This window comes from Phyllobates terribilis, unplaced genomic scaffold (assembly GCF_046119375.1).
Source record: "Phyllobates terribilis strain yellow unplaced genomic scaffold, ASM4611937v1 Scaffold_4__5_contigs__length_816908805, whole genome shotgun sequence".
Lineage (NCBI taxonomy): Eukaryota > Metazoa > Chordata > Amphibia > Anura > Dendrobatidae > Phyllobates > Phyllobates terribilis.
Window position 1 is genome coordinate 25,440,172 of NW_027362764.1, and position 12,760 is coordinate 25,452,931.

Consider the following 12,760-nt stretch of genomic DNA (forward strand, 5'->3'; position numbering starts at 1 on the left):
TGGAGTACACGCTCCCAGCTTGTGTGGCCTCCGTGACTCCTGGCTCTGGTACATATCAGCTCTTGGGCGATCCTGGGACCTGAAGTCTTCCAGGAGTCTCCGGTTGTCTCCACAGGGGGATATACGGCCCTGTAGATGCGGACCCGGTGTCCGGTATACGTTTTCTGGGGTGAACTTGTACAGCTCCTCTGCCCCCGATGCTACTCACTCTTCTAGCCTTCGGCCTCGCTCGAGGCCCTAACTAGGCTAAACACACTAGCGGCAGCTTGCGGCGCTTCACCGCTCTAATGGCGTCGGCACGCCTTGGGCTCACTAACCTGAGCTAGGTGAGTCTGGACTGCGCTGCACTGCAGGCTAACAACTGCAGGAGCTGGAACTGGCTCTGTCCCCTGAGGTAACTCTTCTCAGACAGTACTCGACATCAGCTTCTCACAGACTAGACTCCAGACCAGACTGAACTGCCTAGCTCCACCTTCCCTATTTATATCCCTAAAGGGCTCCCTCTGGTGGTCTGAGGTTGAAGGTGGAGGTGTGTGTATGCTGTGAGGGCCTCTTATGGAGGAATCCATCCATGCACCCCTCTAGGATCTGTGGTACCAAGCGCAGCAAGACGCCACAAGCAGCATGTACAAAGTGCTGAGATAATTGATGGAAAACAGATCTAAAAAGTGCATGGTGCTGATCACGTGACACAAATATCAATATATATATTCATAAAGTTAGATGTAAATATGAATATTTAATAGTAATGATTAGAGCTATCATTACACTGCTTAATATGTATTAGAGTGCGCTACCTATAAATGACCACACGAGGGCAGCATACTCCAATATGTTGCAAAGTACTCAGGAAAGGAGCTGCCTAAAGCACATTGCTGAGTCAGGGCTGATCTGGCCACCAAAGTTATCAACCAGATATTCACTGACCAATCATATAAACACAACACTGATGTTTTTCTCCCATTTTTCATGAGCTGAACTCAAAGATCTCAGACTTTTTCTATGGACACACAAGGCCTTTGTAGTGTCGGCATCTCTGCCCTCTGCTAGGCAGAGACGCCGTGCCCCTCACCTCTCTGCTCTGTGCTCGGCGTCCTCCTCCCACGCTGCTGGCAGCGCGCGCTGCTTCCCGGGCACTGTGCTTAGGGCGCGCTCCCTCTCTCTTAAAGGGGCCGCGCGCGCCGTCCTAAGGAGTCCCCGGCCAATTGCCGGTGGAGCTCCCATATATAAGGCACCTCCTCCAAAATGGAGGTGCCCAAGCAAAGTTGTTGCAAAGCCTCTCACCTCTGCTTCAGCCCTCAGGGCCCGTTGCCAGCCTGACTACCAGTCCAGTCTGCCTGCTTGTCTGCTCTTCTGCCCGACAGTCTGTCTTCCAGCATCCGCCAGTCTGTCTATAAGCCAGTCCACCTGCGGACCAGGAAGCACCTGCCAGTTACCTGCCTGCTACCTGCCAGCCAGCCAAGAGACTCTTACCCGCTCACCTGGGAGCGCTCACCTGCTACCTGCCTGCTAGCCTACCTGGAGGCTCTGCTGTCACTTGCCGTGACCACCTGCCAGCCAGCCAAGAGACTCTTACCCATTCTGCTGTCACTTGCCGTGACCCTCTGCCTGCCAAGAGACTCTTACCCGTCCTGCCGTCACTTGCCGTGACCACCTGCCTGTCTACCCAGAGACTGTCCCTGTCATTTGCCGCGACCTCCTGCCTGTCTACCCAGAGACTGTACCCGTCACTTGCCGTGACTACATGCCTGCCTTCCCTGGGAGCCACCCGCTTCCTTACAAGGACTGCCCCTTTGTATAGTTGCTCAGAGGTTCCGCCTCCCAGACCCGTTACAGTTTGCTCGGGCCATGGAATCCGGTGGCACCCAAGCTCCCTCGATCTCGGACCTATGCCATGAACTATCCCGTCAGAGGTCCCAACAGGAGTCCATCCTGAGCCACCTGTGTAGTGTTAACTCCCGTCTGGACACACTGACTGCCTCATTGGGAGCTGCTTCCACTCGCACAACTACTACCCCGGCAGCATCGCTGCCCATCAATACCATGGCATCCCTTCCCGGTCCCCGCCTTTCCGCCCCACCTCGTTTTGGTGGAGATCCCGGCCTGGCACGGGGTGTCATTAACCAGTGCACCCTGCACTTCCAACTTTTGGCACACCAGTTCACCACCGACCGGGCCAAAGTGGCCTTCATCATGTCCCACCTCACGGGGGAGGCTCTGGCTTGGCTAAATCCTCTATGGGAGAGAAGAGACCCCCTGGTGTCCAACCTGCCAGCCTTTCTCACGGCCTTCCGGAAAGTCTTTGATGAACCAGGATGAAAGACCTCATCCGCCTCCTCTCTGCTACGCCTCCGCCAAGGGAGTCTCACCATGGGCCAATATGCCATACGGTTCCGTACCCTTGCTTCTGAGCTTGCCTGGGATAACGAGGCCCTGGTGTCCGTCTTCTGGGAAGGCCTATCCGGCTGGATTAAAGATGAACTTGCCGGTCAGGACATTCCAACCACCCTGGATGAGTTAGTAACACTTGCCACCCGGATTGGCATCCGGTTCCAGGAGCGTACCAAAGAGGTCACCCGTGAGAGGAGGTTTCCCCTCCTTGCTCCCACTTTCCAGAATCGCCGTCTCTTCCTCTGTAACTCCCCGGGTGCACTCTTCAGAGCCCATGCCGTGCCGAGGGGAGCTGTTTCTACTGTGGCAGTAAGGAGCACCGGATCCGTTCCTGCCCAGAGAGGTCGGGAAACGCCTGTGTCTAGGATCGCTCAGAGAGGTCGTCCTAGACAAGAGTAAACCCTCTCCATCTCTGATGCTGTCGGTCTCTATCATCTGCGGGGAGAACTGTTACTTTGAACTAGCTCAACTCGATTCTGGAGCTGCTGGAAACCTCATTTCTCAGTCCGTGGTAGAGAAATACCGCATTCCCACCAAACCTCTGGCCGAACCCTTATCTGTCGCCTCCATGGATGGGGGGCTCTTACCGCTAACCATCCAACTCATCACCGAACCCATAACTCTGCAGGTGGGAATGCTGCACTCTGAGAGCAGCTTCTTCCATGTTCTACCTGGACTCTCTCACGCCCTTTTGTTAGGCCTACCTTGGCTCCAGAGACATGCACCCGTGCTGAATTGGCAGACCAGAGAAGTCCTTCTCTGGGGACAGGACTGCCATAAGACTTGTTTAGTTCCTGTTCGTCCTGCTCGTCCTTCTCCTACTCCAGCCAATCTACCCGGTCTATCGGTTCCTTATTGGTCTTACGCTGATGTTTTCAACAAGAAAGAAGCAGAGACATTACCCCCTCATAGACCATACGATTGCCCAATCGACCTGGTACCCGGCGCTACTCCACCCCTTGGGCGTATTTACCCGTTGTCCGCTGCCGAGACCCGGGCCATGTCTGAATATATCGAGGAAAATCTGGCCCGGGGATTTATCCGGAAATCTACCTCCCTGGCGGGAGCAGGCTTCTTCTTCATTAAAAAAAAAGATGGCTCACTCCGTCCCTGTATAGACTACAGAGGTCTTAACCGGATCACGGTGAAGAATAAATACCCCCTTCCGCTCATTCCTGAATAATTTGACCGCCTGAGGGGTGCCAGAATCTCCACCAAGCTGGATCTCCGTGGGGCGTATAACCTGGTCCGTATCCGTCGGGGGGATGAATGGAAGACGGCATTCAACACCCGGGACGGCCACTATGAGTACCTTGTAATGCCCTTCGGCCTCTGTAATGCTCCCGCCGTCTTTCAAGAGTTGGTCAATGACATCTTCCGTGACCTTCTCTACTCCTGCGTGGTGGTGTACCTGAACGACATCTTGGTCTTCTCTCCGGATCTTCCCACACACCGGAGGGACGTTCGTCAGGTCCTGCTCAGGCTCAGGCAGAACCACCTCTACGCAAAATACGAGAAGTGCCTCTTTGAGCAGACCTCGCTTCCATTTCTGGGCTACGTCATCTCCCAGACCGGCCTACGAATGGATCCTGGGAAACTTTCTGCCATCCTGAAGTGGCCCCGACTGGAGGGGTTGAAGGCTATTCAGCGGTTCCTGGGCTTCGCCAACTACTACCGCCTCTTCATTCCGCACTTCTCTTCCCGGACTGCCCCTATCTCCACGCTCACCCGTTAGGGCGCTAGTCCCAAAGAATGGCCGCCTGAGGCAGAGGAGGCCTTCCTTTCTTTAAAACAAGCTTTATCCTCTGCTTCTGTGCTGCACCGTCTGGACTGCAACAAACAATTCTTCTTAGAAGTAGATGCTTCCTCCTCCGGAGCCGGAATGGTACTCACCCAAAAGTCGTCATCCGGGAGAATGGTAACCTGCGGCTTCTTCTCCAAACTCTTCTCCTCGTCTGAGCGCAATTATTCTATAGGAGACCGAGAATTGTTAGCCGTTAAGTTGGCACTGGAGGAGTGGCGTTACCTGCTCGAGGGGTCTCTTCACCCGGTAATAATTTATACGGACCACAAGAACTTGGCTTACCTCCAGAGTGCCAAAAGACTTAACCCGCGCCAGGCCCGGTGGTCCTTGTTCTTCGCCCGCTTTGATTTCATTCTTCATTTCCGCCCGGCAGACAAAAATATCAAAGCCGATGCCTTGTCCCGATCCTTTCTGTCCTCCAATCTAGAGGAGGAGCCAAAGCACATCTTCGACCCCGCCAAGGTAATGCAGGTGGCCCCCTTGGATCTGAATCATCTTCCACCCGGTAAGACGTTCGTGACAGTACCTGATCGTGAGAAGGTTCTGCACTGGGGACATTCGTCTAAGCTAGCTGGCCATGCTGGCCAAAAAAAGACCCTCCAGCTTATTACCCGGCATTACTGGTGGCCTACCCTGCGTAAGGACGTTGTAGACTTCGTCGCGGCCTGTTCATCCTGTGCCCGTAACAAAGTTCCCAGACATCTACCAGCCGGCCATCTCCTGCCCCTTCCCGTACCTGCTGCTCCATGGCAGCATATAGCCAAGGACTTTATAACGGATCTCCCTGTCTCTGCTGGTTGTACGGTCACTTGGGTGGTCGCTGATCGCTTCTCTAAGATGGCCCACTTCATTCCCCTGTCGGGTCTTCCGTCTGCATCTGAGTTGGCTAAAGACTTGATCCGCCACATCTTCCGTCTCCATGGTCTACCCCTCCACATCGTGTCGGATCGTGGGGTTCAGTTCACCTCACGCTTCTGGAGAGCCACATGTAAGCTGCTAGACGTCACCCTGGATTTCTCCTCCGCTTACCACCCACAGTCCAATGGTCAAGTGGAGCGGATCAATCAGATCCTTACCAGCTACCTCCGGCACTTCATTAATGCCCACCATTCCGATTGGGTGGATCTCCTACCATGGGCCGAGTTCTCTTATAATAACCATGAGAGTGAGTCCTCTTCCAAATCCTCGCTCTTTATAGTCTGTGGCTAACATCCTCGGATTCCAGTTCCCGTCTCCGCTTCTGTGGACAACCCTGCCACGGAGTCTCTTGTCAGCGAATTTTCTACCATTTGGGAGAGTACCAGGTCCGCTCTTCTTCAGTCCTCCGAGCGGATGAAGAGATAGGCTGATAAGAGACGTCTGGATCCGCCTCAATTCTGTCCAGGAGACAAGGTTTGGATCTCCTCCAAACATGTGCGGCTCAAAGTACCCTCCTACAAGTTGGGCCCTCGATTCATCGGACCCTTCGAAGTCCTCAGGCAAATTAACCCAGTAGCCTACAAATTAAAACTCCCGGCCACCCTGCGCATTCCCAACTCCTTCCACATATCCCTCCTCAAACCCGTTGTCCTTAACACTTTCTCCGACAATCCAGGTACTCCTCCTGCCCCGGTTTCTGCTGAGGACATTTTTTAAGTAGAGAGTATCCTGGCCACCAAGAGGGTAAGAGGAAGAACTTTTTTTCTGGTGGATTGGAAGGGGTTTGGTCCTGAGGAAAGAACTTGGGAACCCAGGGAGAACATCAACGCCCCACTTCTCCTTGAGAAATTTCTCTCTGGCCTAAAAAAAGGGGGCCTAAAGGGGGGGGTACTGTAGCATCGGCGTCTCTGCCCTCTGCTAGGCAGAGACGCCGTCCCTCTCACTTTCCTGTTCAGCGCGCGGCGTCTTCCAGCGCTCCTTCCCTCGCTGCTGCCGGCGCGCGCTCCTTCCAGGGCACTGTCCTTAGGGTGCGCGCGCTCCCCCTTTCTTAAAGGGACCGCGCGCGCCGTCTAAGGAGTCCCTGGCCAATGGCCGGAGGACTTCCCATATATAAGGCACCTCCTCCAAAATGGAGGTGCCCGAGCAAAGTTGTTGCAAAGCATACTCACCTCTGCTTCAGCCCTCAGGTCCCGTTGCCAGCCTGACTACCAGTCCAGTCTGCCTGCTTGTCTGCTCTTCTGCCCGACAGTCAGTCTCTGCATCCACCTGTCTGTCTATGGGCGAGTCTACCTACGGATCAGGAAGTACCTGCCAGCTACCCGCCTGCTAGCCTACCTGGAGGCTCTGCTGTCACTAGCCGTGACCACCTGCCGGCCAGCCAAGAGACTCTTACCCGCTCACCTGGGAGCACTCACCTGCTACCCGCCTGCTAGCCTACCTGGAGGCTCTGCTGTCACTTGCCGTGACCACCTGCCAGCCAGCCAAGAGACTCTTACCCGCTCACCTGGGAGCGCTCACCTGCTACCCACCTGCTAGCCTACCTGGAGGCTCTGATGTCACTTGCCGTGACCACCTGCTTGCCTAGAGACTCTTACCCGTTCTGCCGTCACTTGCCGTGACCACCCGCCTGCTCACCCAGAGACTGCCATCCTCCTGTTGAGTCCACCCGCTACACCAGTCAGTCCCCGCTATCTGACCCGTGGGAGCCACCTGCTCTATTACAAGGTTGTCCTCAGACTAACACCTGCCCCTCGGGGTTCCTCCTTGTTCCAAGGCACAGAGGTTCCACCACTCGGTTCCGTTACATAGATCTGTGTTAGTGAGCTCTTCTCCTCTGCCGAGATCATCCGTCCTCCTCACCGGTGTGACATATCCAGATAATGTGTCTAGATCTGTGTTAGTGAGCTCTTCTCCTCTGCTGAGATCATCCGTCCTCCTCACCGGTGTGAAATATCCAGATAATGTGTCTAGATCTGTGTTAGTGAGGTCTTCTCCTCTGCTGAGATCATCTGTCCTCCTCACTGGTGTGACATATCCAGATAATGTGTCTAGATCTGTGTTAGTGAGATCTTCTCCTCTGCCGAGATCATCCATCCTCCTCACCGGTGTGACATATCCAGATAATGTGTCTAGATCTGTGTTAGTGAGCTCTTCTCCTCTGCCGAGATCATCAGTCCTCCTCACCGGTTTGACATATCCAGATAATGTGTCTAGATCTGTGTTAGTGAGCTCTTCTCCTCTGCCGAGATCATCCGTTCACCTCACCGGTGTGACATATCCAGATGATGATCAGACACACGATTATTGCACAGCTGCCGTAGAAGGCCACAACAAAAGTCCACTCTAAAATGTACAGTACAGTATTGTGAGACCCCGGGGGGTCAGGAAACCAGTCAGTATCTGGGGTGACCACCATTTACCTCACGCAGTGCAACTCATCTCCTTTGCAAAGAGTTGATCCGGTTGCTGACTGTGGCCGGCGGATTGTTGCTCTGCTCCTCTTCGATGTGTGAAGTTGCTAGATATTGGCAGGAACCTGAACATGCAGTCATGTACGCCGATCCGGAGCATCCCGAACATTCTCAATGGGTGACGTGTTCGGTGAGTGCGCTGCCATGCAGGGAGTGGGATGTTCCCAGCTTCCAGGAATTGTTTACAGATCCTTACAACATGGGGCCGTGCGTTATCCTGCTGCAACAGGGGGCCGTGCGTTATCATGCTGCAACATGGGGCCATGCGTTATCATGCTGCAACATGGGGCCATGCGTTATCATGCTGCAACATGGGGCCATGCGTTATCCTGCTGCAACATGGGGCTGTGTTTTATCCTGCTGCAACATGGGGCTGTGTGTTATCCTGCTGTAACATGGGGCCGTGCGTTATTATGCTGCAACATGGGGCCGTACGTTATCCTACTGCAACATGGGACCGTGTGTTATCATGCTGCAACATGGGGCCGTGCGTTATCGTGCTGCAACATGGGACCGTGCGTTATCCTGCTGCAACATGGGGCCGTGTGTTATCCTGCTGCAACATAGGGCCGTGTGTTATCCTGCTGCAACATGGGACCGTGTGTTATCATGCTCTAACATGGGGCCGTGCGTTATCATGCTGTAACATGGGGCCGTGCGTTATCATGCTGTAACATGGGGCCGTGCGTTATTATGCTGCAACATGGGGCCGTACGTTATCCTACTGCAACATGGGACCGTGTGTTATCATGCTGCAACATGGGGCCGTGCGTTATCATGCTGCAACATGGGACCGTGCGTTATCCTGCTGCAACATGGGGCCGTGTGTTATCATGCTGCAACATGGGGCCGTGTGTTATTATTCAGTAACATGGGGCCATGCGTTATCATGCTGCATCATGGGACCGTGCGTTATCTGGGCTATAGACCTCTCTATAGTACTGGGGGGCCGGTGACCTCTCTATAATACGGGGGGCTGCTGACCTCTCTCTATAGTACTGGGGGGCTGGTGACCTCTCTGTATAGTACTGGGGGCTGGTGACCTCTCCCTATAGTACTAGGCGGCTGGTGACCTCTCTCTATAGCATTGGGGGCTGGTGGCCTCTTTCTATAGTACGGGGGGCCGGTGAGCTCTCTCTATAGTACTGGGGGGCTGGTGACCTCTGTCTATAGTACTGGGGGGCTGGTGACCTCTCTCTATAGTACTGGGGGGCTGGTGACCTCTCTCTATAGTACTGGGGGGCTGGTGACCTCTCTCTATAGTACTGAGGGGATGGTGACCTCGCTCTATAGTACTAGGGGGCCGGTGACCTCTCTCTATAATACTGAGGGGCTGGTGACCTCTCTCTATAGTAATGGGGGGAAGGTGACCTCGCTTTATAATACTGGGGGCTGGTGACCTCGCTCTATAGTACTGGGGGGCTGGTGACCTCGCTCTATTGTACTTGGGGGCCGGTGACCTCTGGTTTAGAATGGTCTCCATATCACAGAGGCTTCTTCTCTCCTAATTTCGACACAGAGCTGACAATATTCCCCCGGCCCCCACCTGACGGCTCCAGACAGCTGCACCATCACCCTCATCATCCTCAGTGGCCGGCAGGAATCTCCATATGTTCCCAGTCCTGTGCAGCTGCCAGGAGTCAATCAAGAAGAGGAGGAGGAGGAGGAGGAGGAGGAGGAAGAGGGGGAGGAGGAAGAGGAGGAAGAGGGGGAGGAGGAAGAGGGGGAGGAGGAGGAGGAAGAGGAGGGTCCCTGCATTCTTCAGGAGGTTTCTCTGGACTCCGAAGCCTTCAGTGCCTGCACGTCCTCCAGTACTAATCAGCCTCTCCAGGACCCCCGCTGTCTGCCGTCCTCCAGCACTAAGCAGCCTCTCCAGGACCCCACTGTCTGCCGTCCTCAAGCACTAAGCAGCCTCTCCAGGACCCCGCTGTCTGCCGTCCTCCAGCACTAAGCAGCCTCTCCAGGACCCCGCTGTCTGCCGTCCTCCAGCACTGAGCAGCCTCTCCAGGACCCCCGCTGTCTGCCATCCTCCAGCACTAATCAGCCTCTCCAGGACCCCCGCTGTCTGCCGTCCTCCAGCACTAATCAGTCTCTCCAGGACCCCGCTGTCTGCCGTACTCCAGCAGTAATCAGCCTCTCCAGGACCCCGCTGTCTGCCGTCCTCCAGCACTAAGCAGCCTCTCCAGGACCCCGCTGTCTGCCGTCCTCCAGCACTGAGCAGCCTCTCCAGGACCCCGCTGTCTGCCGTCCAGCACTAATCAGCCTCTCCAGGACCCCCGCTGTCTGCCATCCTCCAGCACTAATCAGCCTCTCCAGGACCCCCGCTGTCTGCCGTCCTCCAGCACTAATCAGTCTCTCCAGGACCCCGCTGTCTGCCGTACTCCAGCAGTAATCAGCCTCTCCAGGACCCCGCTGTCTGCCGTCCTCCAGCACTAAGCAGCCTCTCCAGGACCCCGCTGTCTGCCGTCCTCCAGCACTAATCAGCCTCTCCAGGACCCCGCTGTCTGCCGTCCTCCAGCACTAATCAGCCTCTCCAGGACCCCGCTGTCTGCCGTCCTCCAGCACTAAGCAGCCTCTCCAGGACCCCGCTGTCTGCCGTCCTCCAGCAGTAAGCAGCCTCTCCAGGACCCCGCTGTCTGCCGTCCTCCAGCACTAAGCAGCCTCTCCAGGACCCCGCTGTCTGCCGTCCTCCAGCACTAAGCAGCCTCTCCAGGACCCCGCTGTCTGCCGTTCTCCAGCACTAAGCAGCCTCTCCAGGACCTCCTCTGTCTGCTGTCCTCCAGCACTAATCAGCCTCTCCAGGACCCCGCTGTCTGCCGTCCTCCAGCACTAATCAGCCTCTCCAGGACCCCGCTGTCTGCCGTCCTCCAGCAGTAATCAGCCTCTCCAGGACCCCGCTGTCTGCCATCCTCCAGCACTAAGCAGCCTCTCCAGGACCCCGCTGTCTGCCGTCCTCCAGCACTAAGCAGCCTCTCCAGGACCCCGCTGTCTGCCATCCTCCAGCACTAAGCAGCCTCTCCAGGACCCCGCTGTTTGCCGTCCCCCAGCAGTAAGCAGCCTCTCCAGGACCCCGCTGTCTGCCGTCCTCCAGCACTAATAAGCCTCTCGAGGACCCCGCTGTCTGCCGTCCTCCAGCACTAATCAGCCTCTCCAGGACCCCGCTGTCTGCCGTCCTCCAGCACTAAGCAGCCTCTCCAGGACCCCCGCTCTCTGCCGTCCTCCAGCACTAAGCAGCCTCTCCAGGACCCCGCTGTCTGCCGTCCTCCAGCAGTAATCAGCCTCTCCAGGACCCCGCTGTCTGCCGTCCTCCAGCAGTAATCAGCCTCTCCAGGACCCCCGCTGTCTGCCGTCCTCCAGCAGTAAGCAGCCTCTCCAGGACCCCGCTGTCTGCCGTCCTCCAGCACTAAGCAGCCTCTCCAGGACCCCGCTGTCTGCCGTCCTCCAGCACTAAGCAGCCTCTCCAGGACCCCCGCTGTCTGCCGTCCTCCAGCACTAAGCAGCCTCTCCAGGACCCCGCTGTCTGCTGTCCTCCAGCACTAAGCAGCCTCTCCAGGACCCCCGCTGTCTGCCGTCCTCCAGCAGTAAGCAGCCTCTCTAGGACCCCCGCTGTCTGCCGTCCTCCAGCAGTAAGCAGCCTCTCCAGGACCCCGCTGTCTGCCGTCCTCCAGCACTAAGCAGCCTCTCCAGGACCCCGCTGTCTGCTGTCCTCCAGCACTAAGCAGCCTCTCCAGGACCCCCGCTGTCTGCCGTCCTCCAGCAGTAAGCAGCCTCTCTAGGACCCCCGCTGTCTTCCGTCCTCCAGCAGTAAGCAGCCTCTCTAGGACCCCCGCTGTCTGCCGTCCTCCAGGTAACTCTCCGTTCTTCGCCTCCAGATTTGTCGGTTCCTGGGATTGTGAGTAATATGTGATTTGGGGGTGAGGACTGATTCATTTTGTAGTCGCGGAGCCCCTCTTTATTATGGGGCGGTGCCCTCCTGTATGTGGGGGCACTCTAGACCTTACATGGCGGGTTGGGAGTTTATGGTGTCTGAGGAGATTTATTGGGCCCTGGGTGGAATAACATCACAGGAGGACACAGACCGGCGGGAGGGGATGAGAAGGATCCAGCAGTTCTAGGGTTAATGCGGTGGGATTTCTGCAGACCCCCATACACATGGGCACATGTTCTGTACGGGAGAGGGGATAAGTGGTGGGAGGACGTCCCTAGTGCCGCTTATCTCGGGGAGAGTGGAGTATTTTCCTCCCCGGTATATGGGGGCGGCACACAGAGGTGTGGTGGGCTTCCTGGCCCCCCAGCACACATGTGATTTGCACACTTAGTCACGGGCTGACGAGCTGCTCTCCCTAATCCTGTCAATGTTCAGTGAAAACTGAGAGAAGCAGAAGAGAAGCTCGATGTCAGGGGGCCGCAAGTATGAAGACCGCATCTGAGTGAGGTGGGCATGTGACGAGGGCTGGAGCGAGGACATTACACTATTAGGATCGGCTGCAGGGCTTCATCTTATAATTACAGGCTCGTCCAGGGTTCAGATGAAGTCTGCAGTCTCTCTATGTCTTCAGGCTTCTGAATTCTCACAGCGCCCGCACTGCTCACTTCTAGGATTCTCCCCCGCCGGTGGCAAGAGTGGACGGTCATGTCACCACAAGTATGGATCTGTATACTTCTGGCCACATTCCGACTAGACGTGTCCGGCCTCGCTTAATTCATTGTCATTGAGTGAGGCCATACATGTCTAGTCAGCATGTGACCTCATGTATACAAATCGCCAGCACGAGAGAATCCTGACAGCGTGCGGTGCGCACCGTGAGAAGTCAGAAGTCTGCAGTCACAAATAATGACTGCAGACTCATCACAAACGTGGACGACATCTTTAATGCTCCCAACATAAATGAAAATATGATAATTAGTCAGTATCACAAATAACAATTACATCCAGGTACCTGATAGATGACGTTGTCTCCGGAGTCGTCTCTTTCTTCTCTTCTTCATCTTGTCCAGACTCCATGATGACTTTTCTCATCCACAGCCGTCTCTACAGACTTCCATCTTCTCCAATCTTCTGCAGTGTCATTATAATGCTCCTGAATAATAATATCTGCCCTACACTGAGCCCCTGAATAAATAATTGCCCCTCACTATATTCCCTGCACAAAATATCACCCCGCACTGTCCTCTT

General features: G+C 55.6%; 1 protein-coding gene across 1 annotated transcript in view; it reads left to right on the forward strand.

The window, feature by feature from the left end:
- Nucleotides 1–11,081: 11,081 nt before the first annotated feature.
- LOC141264831 (uncharacterized) overlaps nt 11,082–12,760 on the forward strand; it is a 93,879-nt gene continuing 92,200 nt past the window's right edge. The window contains exon 1 of the mRNA XM_073677185.1: nt 11,082–11,431. The gene's annotated coding sequence lies outside the window, so the exon portion shown is untranslated. The remainder of the gene's footprint in view (nt 11,432–12,760) is intronic.